This window comes from Candoia aspera, chromosome 2 (genome assembly GCF_035149785.1).
Source record: "Candoia aspera isolate rCanAsp1 chromosome 2, rCanAsp1.hap2, whole genome shotgun sequence".
Lineage (NCBI taxonomy): Eukaryota > Metazoa > Chordata > Lepidosauria > Squamata > Boidae > Candoia > Candoia aspera.
The window spans coordinates 46,979,500-46,989,991 of record NC_086154.1 but is presented as its reverse complement, the minus strand read 5'-3'; positions in this window follow the sequence as shown (position 1 = coordinate 46,989,991).

Genomic DNA, 10,492 nt, shown 5'->3' with positions numbered 1-10,492 from the left:
CTCATTGCCTCTGTTTGCAATTTCTGTTAGCCTTGCCCTCTTTGTTCTGTGCAATATTGTCTGTACAATTGATTCATAGACATACACATACACTTACTGTATATTTTACACAAAGGTTAAGGGCCCCTGGCTGAACTGTATGTTTCACTGCACCCCTAAGTGAACAGAATGTGATTGTCAGCCCTCTGAGGTAGTCCAGGTCAAGAAACAGATATGGCAGGGATTCCAGGAATGGTGCTTTATTGTTGCTGGTTATATTAACAGAATCTTGAAAGCCTGTCCAGAACCTTCGCGTCCCCTTTTCAAGGACAACATGGTCAAGGCAGGACTGTTTTGGGTCTCTTTCTCATGTTACTGCTTTCCTAGGACTGAGCGACTGTTTGCCCTCTCCCTCCTTTGTCTAAAGACCAGAGATAAATTCTTCTACACTGTCACAGCCTTTCCATAATACAATCAATCAATCAAACCTTTATTGGCATTATAAAAGCAATAAAATACAAAACGCATTAACATATCATGACAGTTAACAAAGGAAGAGTGATACTTATTGAAAAAATTGGTTACATTTCCTTTTAAGTACTTTCTCTAGGAATTTGGCAACAATTTGGGTGGTTTCAGATACAGCATCGTTCAGTAGATATTGGCAAGATGATACAGTATCTACAACATTTAACAGGTATTTACTCTGTAAAGGTTTTAAGAGTAATTCATGCCGAAGAGACACAAATAAGTGGCAGTCAAAATAATGTGATGAGGGCTGAGTGGGATGAGGGGCAGCTCAAAACATTAACAAAACTACATGTAATTAGTATAAACTTTCAAGGATAAGTCCCAAAGGACACATCCATGCAACAAAAGGACGCATCCATGCAACGTACCCTACAAATTTTCACAGAGGCAGGAAGACCTGGCTGTCATCCCCTGCACTGGACCTTTCCATAATACAAAGTTAAACACATCTTTCTGCAACTCAGAATGAATATGTACAATTTACTTATTCATAATCCTTACATTCCTAGCATCAACTGTCCTCAATCTGAGGTGGTCCAGGTATGTAGGAACTGCAGGTCCTTGGAATGGCCATGCCACCTGGGAATCCAGGAAGTTGTATCAAAGCTGTGGGCACAACGTCACATATATTTGGGTTGATTTGATTTGGAGCCCCTTCATAATGGGGTTACTGCTCTTATAGGGGTTGTTTTTTCATAGAGGCTGTAGTGGTGTCCTTTGTGGTAACTCCTTGATTTTTGCAAGCAAGCAAGCCAGCTATTCAGATAAACATGAAAATGGACTCTTTGCAGTCACACGAATCAACTTCTATCAGATGTGGCAGCTTGTGGCAGGCACAATGTTCCTTAACTCCAGCTCCCGGCATTCCTTGGCATTTCCATACTGGAAGGTATAGTTTGTTAAGAGCTGTTCCCCACTTACGGCATGTTGCCTACTTATGCCAATATGAATATTCCGAAAAACCCAAGGACTGCAAATCTATAATGAATACAGAAAATTACACAAGGAAGTGATTGCCTAGCTCCATAGTAGAAGATGCCCATTTCTGTTCCTGGCATTACAGTGGGCCTTCAAACGACCTCTGCCTGAATCCTGGGAAGCAGCTGAAAAATTCTTCTGATTCTTCTTCTTCCTTTTAGCCATTTTCCATCTGAAACTATTTTCTACTTTTCTCAAAAGAGAATGAAATGTAGGTGCAATTCCTGTATATGGGGTGTAGTTATATCATTATATCATTGCAGGGCAAGGATGCTACATGAGCCTGGTTAGAAGCGGTGTGTGAGTTATTGTCCCTGATGTCATATCTGTGTTTTTCTTTTAATAATTCTTTTTTTATGTTTTTCATCCTCTGTTAGCTGCCTAGAGTTACTTGGCGAGTGGACAGCAATATAAATGAATAAAAATTATTACCTTTGGCCAAAGCATGATGAGAGAATCCTGCTTTGTGTCATATTATCTGATCTATAATGGCATACAGCTTTCCTGACTCCCCCAAATTCCAATCAAAATTCACAGGAGCCGCTTCAGCAGACGTCTTTCCTGTCAGATGAGGAAATGGAGGGATGCAAAGACATGTTAAAGGAAAAAGCAGCAGCACTTTTGGACACGTTGCAATTAGAGGTGTCCACAGGGGGGTCAAAACAGTCAAGATGGCAGCCACAACCACAGTGTTAAAAGGGGATGAGGCAAGGAGCCAGGGCTTTCTGGGCGTGATGGGAGGAGACTACTGGGAAAATGATTCTCCACCATGCAAGCTACAAGAGCCAAGTCCTTTATACTTTAATTAGGTGCCTTAAGCCAGAAATAGTCTAATCAGTTTTAGGACTCGGCATTCTCTAGGTCAACCTTTTGAATTCCAAGGGGCAACAATGAGAGATTTTTATATTTCTTTCTTGTTAGGTTGGCTGCATGAAGGGACAAAGAAATGAATAAACAAAAAGTATGCACAGCAACTCCAAGAAATGAGTTTTTCAGTTGCAGTTTCCATTGTCTTCATGAAACTGGGGATACCTAGTCAATGTCAGGGGGTGTGTTCTGCAAGTTGACTAGACAATCATTTACAAAGGGAAGGGAAGGGAAGGGAAGGGAAAGGCTTTGGGCATCCAGGGTTCAGTGCCCATCAGAGCCAAAAGAGGACTGAGGGGTGGGTGAAGAAGTCAGGGGTGAGACTGAAGGGGTAGAACTGGCAGAACCAGTTGAAGCCACAAAGCTGTTCACATTGTTTCAGGCTCTTTGGATTTGTTCATAGGTATGAATAGTCAGCCTCATGTCATAGGAACATTTAAAACATGCCTAATAAAAGTGATCAAGTTGGACATGGCCTTTGATTTTCACTATTTCTATTGTGAAGAAGGTAGAGTGCCACTACTTTGTGAGATGAAAATTAAAAGATTATAGGTGAAAGTCCTCAGAGGGCTCCCTGTACAATGCTCCGAGCAGGCTCAGAGGGCACTGAGGAATGATCCATGAGCTACTGTGAGCTCTCCTCTGTGAGCATTAGAGGTCAAGGTGAAAGGCCTGAGCAAGCTGTGGGGTGAACCTTGGGTGACCCAGAGATTGATTGTCAGATCTGCCTTTCCCTACTCCGGAGAAGAGATAAGGCAGCCTTTGTTCTGAACTGATGGCCCTCCATGGATCCCAGCTGATTTGTTCAAGAAAGGGGAACAAAAGCCCTGTTGTTGCCACTTATGCACACCAGAATGTGAGAGTTAAAACAAACAAGCATTCATGTTTGCCTTGGGTGGGTGCTTGTGCTTTGAAGAATGCACCAGACAGGTGTGCTCAGCAAAGCTGTCTCCACACTTAGAGCACACATATTTGCAGGAAAGCTGAGAATCTCACACTCAGAAGGTGCTTCCTGGAGCCAAGGAGAATGGCATTGCAGCCATCAGCTTATATTACCACTGTTCTGTATATGCTTGTATTCTCTAGCTTTTCTCTCTATTTGATTTGAAACCTGGATGATTATAATTTTTCTTTTTCTTTTATTAGTTTTTACCTGAAGAGTTCCTACGATTCAGTGCTCTGCTGAGATTGCTGGAATAGAACAAAATATTATTAAGAAGAACTCTACAAGATAAATGTAATGAACAGGCCATAAATTTATCTGTGCTAATGTATCTGAAAAGTGGCTCCTTTTAAACTAAAGGTGAATGCTTTTGTGTAGTGTCATAGGTCTCGTGTTATGACTTGACTAAAACATGATAGTAATGTAAAATATATTTTACTTGTGTGATTTATTATACGAAGAATGTTGTCCAAGGCACTGCAGAGGAATAAAGGATGACAGTTTCAGTGCACAATTTGATATGCCGTGGATGCTTTTTCTGCTCTGGGTAAAGCCACTGCCTATTCTGATGATTCAACATGTGCTGGTTGTTGGGCTGAATCTCCACTTGTTGTTCCAGATTTGGTTTTTTCATTTTTCTTTAACTCACTGTTTTCTGCACTTCTCCTGTGTGTTTGACTCAGAGTCCACTTTAGGAGCTTGGGAAGTTAAGTATTCCTAAGGGTGCATTGATGACATGATAAACTATCCTAACTTGTCAATGCGAATACACCTCCTGTCACACTTGCAGGACCAGGATCTGGCAGCAAATCTCAGGCGCCCAATTCTACACAGCTTAATTTGGTTTCTAGGCTTGGGCTTGGCAGAAGACACAAGACATGGCACAGTGGGATAAGAATCTTGACTGCAGATTAGAATGAAGCCACATTAAATAGTTGAACACCCTTTGTCCCTGTGTGACTGTACTTCCCTCATGGCTGTTTACATCTGCTTTTCTTCCCACCTTTACCAAGTTTCAATGGACTCTTGTGCTTCATGGCCCTGAGGACAAGTGGCAGTTGTTTCTTGACCTGAAATTTCTGCCCTGAGAGCAACTGCCTTCTGGCTTATCACCTACTCACACTGTCTCTTTATCCCTGAGCTCCATGGCTCCTTCATCACAGCTAGTGATTCTTCTACGGTTAAGTGGTGGTAAATTAGGTCAGGTAATTGGGACCAATTCCACTTGCATAAAAGGATGAGTCATTCCAATCCTTCAGAGCTATCCATGTAGGATGAAGAGAAAATCTGTAAGCTTCCAGATGGAATTTCATCAGGCCTTCTAGATGATGGGTTCTTGTCAGGCTTCTACTGAAGGTGCAGCTTCCCTTTTTTAAAGTTGCAAAAGGAGGGATGGGTCTCTTGGAGGACTTTTTGGATATCAGTGAGGACTATATCCCCACCCCAATCTGCTCCTCTCAGCCAAGCAGTCTTTTCTTCCAAATCTTTACTTTTCCATCTATTAGAAATAGTTATAAGAATCCTGCTGATACATTTACCATTTTCCTCCAGCTTCAATCTTCCCAGGAAGTAGAGCATGAGGATTCTACTGATCTCTTTAATAATGACATAGATAAAATATTTTATTTTTAAAAGATGTATGTGGAAGTATAAGCATGAAAAAAAGCTTCAATTCCCTGTTCTTCATATCTTCTGTATACTTTCCATCAAGTCATCAGTCAATGGTTATTAGTTATGATGGTTATATAGAACTTTTAAGTTCAGGGATAGTTCACCTCTAAATACCAGATGCTGATAATAAACTTGGGGAGGGGAGAACTACTACTTACATATCCTGCTTCTGGTTATCCACTATGGAAACTGGATGCTGGGCTTGACTGAGCCATCGCCTGGTTCGACTCATATTGCCTCGTGTTCATGTTAACTTGCTTGTTTTCCACCTCATCCTCTACTTGTAGAAATAACCTCCCTGATGAAGAGTTCCTGAGAATTTTATACATATCTGTTATTTGTAATCTTTAGTGGCTCCTAAGAAAGGTACCATCCAACTGTGGCAAACATAATATTTCAGCTGGAGACTAGCTCTACACTGTGTAGTGGGGATTTTATATTTAAGGGAACTAAACGGTCTTGTCTGAGCTGTTAACTCATGAAGGGACATAATGAGGAGATAACTGTTAAGGGAAACAACTTGCTTCAGAGAATGTTCTTTATTCTACTCCAGAAAAGGGAGCAGCAACCATTTCAAGTCCTCCAAATCTACTGGAAGCAGGGCCCAATTGCCAAGCTTAAAACACAGCCTGCCTCCACCCACACGCATACCACAAGCCCATCTGATGCATGCCATTTCATGAATCATAAAAGAAAAGTTTTGGGTTTAACTCTGAAACTATATTTTCTTTCTTTTTTTAAATTATACTTTGGCTTGCTCTGGCACTTCTTAACTGTGTTCCAAACAGGGCAATACTCTAAGTATATTTGTGGATTTGCTCAAGGCGTTTACTCCCATTTATTTTGGAATTTAGATCTGTAAATCTTAACAACAGCACAGTAAGAAATGTTTACAATGAGTACTTCATTACTATCCATTGTCAATTTCAGAAGATTTACAAAGAAATAAGCAAATAACATTCCATAATGATTCTAAAGACCCATGTTCTGAAAACATTTCTGTGAATAAAAGCATATAATCCCAGTGTAATAATTTTCACTGTATCACCTGCAGAAAAGTGTTCATCATGTATTGTTCAGATGTATAACTTTTTATTTCAGCCATGCTGGCTAGGGAATTCTGGGGGTTGATGTCCACACATCTTAAAGTTGTTGAGGTTGAGAAACACTGCTCTAGGTGAGGCTTTTATGATGTGAATGCTCTGTGTCCTTCAAGAACTTTACAAGGAGTATGATGATATTGTTTGTCACTTGTCAATCCCCCAGGCTTTTTTCAGCTTCCGTCCTGAGGGGAAGGGAAAAAAGGCATACCTGCATAGTTCCTTTTGATTGGTAGCATTAGAAACGATCCATTTGAAGGCATTCCTGGATGTTTACCATATGCATTTCAAATGTGAATAAAAGCTGGGTTTGAGCTGCAAGAGAGGAAAGAGAGTGAATATTGATTCATATGTATGTAAGTATGAATCTTGATATTGTAACAACAACAACAAGATTGGTCTTCATTTCACTCTGGATTGTCTGCCTCCCTCCAACTGAAAAATCATATCAGAAAGATGAAAACAAATTGGGAAAACAAGGGCTTCCATGGGGGAGGTGTGTCAAAGAAAGTCAAGATGGCTGGATTGATTGCATGATTATAGGCATCATCTTGACTTTTTTTTTTACCTCCCTCCCAACTGCTAATGCCCCTGCTGCCATTGGTATCAATGAAGGGGAATTTATTTGAAGGGAAACAGTTCCCACATAGGCTCAGATCATGGCAAGATTGTGAATGTATGCCTTACATAAGTTATTTTCTAAGACATTCTCTTGGGATGTCAATTGTAAATCCACTTTCCATACCATCTTTATTTTGTCAGATAAAATTTGTTCTACATCTGACATTTCTTCAATAACATCTTTTCCAAAGAAAAGATGTTATCCAAAGAAGCAGACATCTTTACTGACATTGTTGATATTGTGTCTACTATTTTCTGATTCCATTCTTCAAAGGTCTTCTTCAATATTTTTATTGTTACAATGCTTTGCATCATCTTATAGGCTTGTATATCTTTCCTCTGCCTAAAATCTTTAGTCCCCTCTAGTGTCCAGTTTTTGAAATCATGAAATTGCTTATCTTTGTTCTGTCTTGTAAAAACCAAAACGGGATCTACTTCCCACGAGAAGCTGTTTGTTCTTTATAATTAATTCTAAAATCTTATTGTAAAAGTTTCAATATTCCAATTTTATCTGGACCCTTAGTCCATTTATAACATTCTAAGATCAAAATCTTATTTAGCTTTTTGCTGTTTGTTTCAGATTCTTTAAATTCTTAAGCTTCTACTTAAAATTTTCTTTAATTCAGGACTAAAGTAGACTCTGGCATTTTCAAACTTGGCATTCCGAAGGTCTCTAATAACTTAGAAGTAGTTAATGAACAATCTCTGAAAGTGATTAGAAAGTGAGGTTTGCAAACTTAGTGTCCTTTAAAAGTCTGTGCCATGGCTGCAAGCAAGATGGCTCATTCTGTAATTTCCTGGTGCTCAACCCATGGAAAACTGCTGTCCTGTGGTCTCCTTGTGAGGAGCAGCCATCTGGAGCACATGTAGGCGATTGTCCATCTTCTCCTTATCTGGAGAGGTTCCAGAGAACTGGGCTACTCACTGGTTCCTTGGTCTTTGCCTCAGTCATTGGCTCTGCCATCTTCACAGAGCCATCTTCAGTTCGCCATACCTCCCCCGGAAGTCCACATTTGCATTTATGTTACTGACAGTATTGAATTTTGGCAAGGAGTTAAGATTTGAGGCAACTAAGAAAGTATTTGAAATGAGTCTGGGTTACTCAGTGTCACATTCCTTTGGCGTTTTCAAACCACTTTTCATCTCCTTCATGCTATGTTCTATTGCCACCCACAGACAAGGAGACAGAACCTTTACCAGAGAACAATATTTCAGTCAGAGCAATTTAGCATTCAAGATTTGGGGAGCTATATTTAATTTAGACATTTTATATATGCTTATCTTTTGTAACAGAATTTACTCTTCAGTAATTTTTCTACTTTTATAGAATTTGTTTTATGTTCATGCTGCAGCTAGTAAGAAGTCCCACTGATTCTTACTTTGTCCACCCCCCATGCTGAACCAGGCCAGCTAAAGACTCAGTGGCTGCGTTGGGACGGCTTACTGTTTTTTTCTGATTCAGCCACATTGAGCAAACTCAGTCCATTTGGTTGGTGTGAGGTTGAGTGAATTGTTGAACTCAGAAAAATGTGAATTCCATAAGCAAGTTAAGCATCTTATTGGCTCTCAGCCCTGCAAAGCATGTTAGTCTAGCCACTAAGCTAGCCAGGGCTGAGTTCTGAGGGGTAGGTAAAGGCAAAGGCAGATAGTGAAGTTTTTGGCATGGCATGGCATTGAAGAAAATAGAAAAACTACCTCAAACATTGAGTTATGAGAAGAAACAAAGCAAGCAGGCCATGGAAATCAGGCAGAGAAAAGCCACAGGGGAAGGATTGCCTTTACTTTAAATCTGAATGGGTTTTGTTGAGAGTTGATAGTTCTGGTGGAAGAAGCAATTGATTATTTCTGACTTCTTCTGCTCAGTGGAATGAAGCCATGTTGGGGAAATAATTTCATTGTTGACAATTTTTCTGCAAACCATTATCTGTGAATATTCCCAGTCAAGTCACAAGGAAATGATTTCACTGGATAAAATGGGAATTTGTCCTGAGTCAGGCTTGAAGTACAGAACCCTCATTTTTTCCTATCTAATTTCTGCATTTGCTCAGTTTGAAAAGATGGCCATCAGCGTGGGCTTGGCCAGCTCCTCACCACCAGAGCAGTAGAAAGTATAACTTTGGGACACCCTCCTGTAAGCCTAAAATAAGTCTCAGGAGAACCTTAAAATGGTTAAAACTCCACAGTTCTGTATTAAGTAAATCAAAATAAAAAGGAAACAGTACTCATGAGCTAAAGCAAGGAAGGGTTTGTGCACCCCCTGGTGGGAATAGTAATGGAATGTAGGACCAAATGCCCAAAAAAACGAAATGAAGAAAAAAATTATATGTAATGGAAGGAAACGCTTATTTCCTTCCATTACATATAATTTTGTAATGGAATGTCATAAATTATACAACATTCATATTCCAGTGCTTATCTAGGGTATTGGGTTGAGTTTATATAATCAGAAGGGCAGAGGTGGACATAGCTCTAACTTGTGCAGTTCTTTAAGTCAGAGGAATTCACACTACTTTAAATTATGCAACCCCCTTATCCCAAAAGGGATAGAATCCACTACTCTTTGCTGATAAAATCCTGGTTTTTCGGTAAGGGGGAGTGGAAGGAGAATTATTGAAATAAAATTATGTGTTAGTTCATGTATTACTTCTGGAAGTGCAAAGTATTGAATGCAATGGATTTCTTCCCCCTCCTTAATTACATCTAGAAATCATGTCAGGTTTGATTAGGTCGGTCTTACTTCTGAGCTGAGACCTTGTGGCTCTCCAGAGGTTGCTAAAGGATGACTCTCAGAAATTCAGGCAGTGGAGCCCATGATGAGGGATGCCTAGAAGTTTCCCAGCCTGGCTTTAACGGAAATGTAGCTGGTGCGATTTTACTTGGCAAGCTCTATTTTTATCCTTTTTTGGTCTTTGGTCTTAGAGATTTACACAAGGTCAATCAATTCCTGTGTTGTGTTTCCTCAGCAACTTCTTCCATTGTCCCACTACCTGACCATATCCTCCCTATAGGATAATCATCTTATTACACCAGTCTGCATTTTCCTTTGACAGTCACAGTTCTGTTTGCCTTCCTGAGCTGCTGAATGTTCAAAAGCATTGCTTTGGGGCAGTGGGGTGGTGGATGGTGGGAGGAAAGTGTTTTTCTTATCTGGCTTTCCAAATTGCCATGTTTAGACTCAGTTTATCGGCTTTCTTATGTTTTCGACTCAATTTGACAAAGGTCAAAATACATAAATAAAAACTGAACACTGTTGTTTTGATATCGGGAAGGGATGGGGAAGCAGGAGGAGGCAAGGAGTATTCCCGGCAGTTCTGTTACAGTGTTTAATAGCCTGTCACTGTGGCATTTTGAAAGTCTTCATCACAGTTCTGTAGAGCATTTGGGCTGGGGGAGATATCAAAGCCGATGTCTGATCTCTCCATATTTCTCTCTTGAGAAACCTCATTAGAGCAGCCCTGTCTAGGGTGTGCAGGGGAAGATGGCTAAATGGATGAGGAAGGAAGACTGGGGGGCTGACTGGAGCAAGAACTCAAGCAGGGAATCTAGCAGCTCCTCACCACCACAGGAGGTAAATGCATCATTTTCTCTCTCTCTCTGGTATGACCCTGCTGGAATAACGCATTTCTGCTTTAGGGCAGAATTAATTACACCTGTAATACAGAGCACCACAGTTGAAAAGAAGAACGACAGTGTAATTAAAAACAGAATGGGGATTACAAATATAAGGGCTTAATATAGATCAGCAAAGCTTTTGTGTCAGTTCATATTAAGGCTCTTCCTGAGGAAGGCAATACATCATACA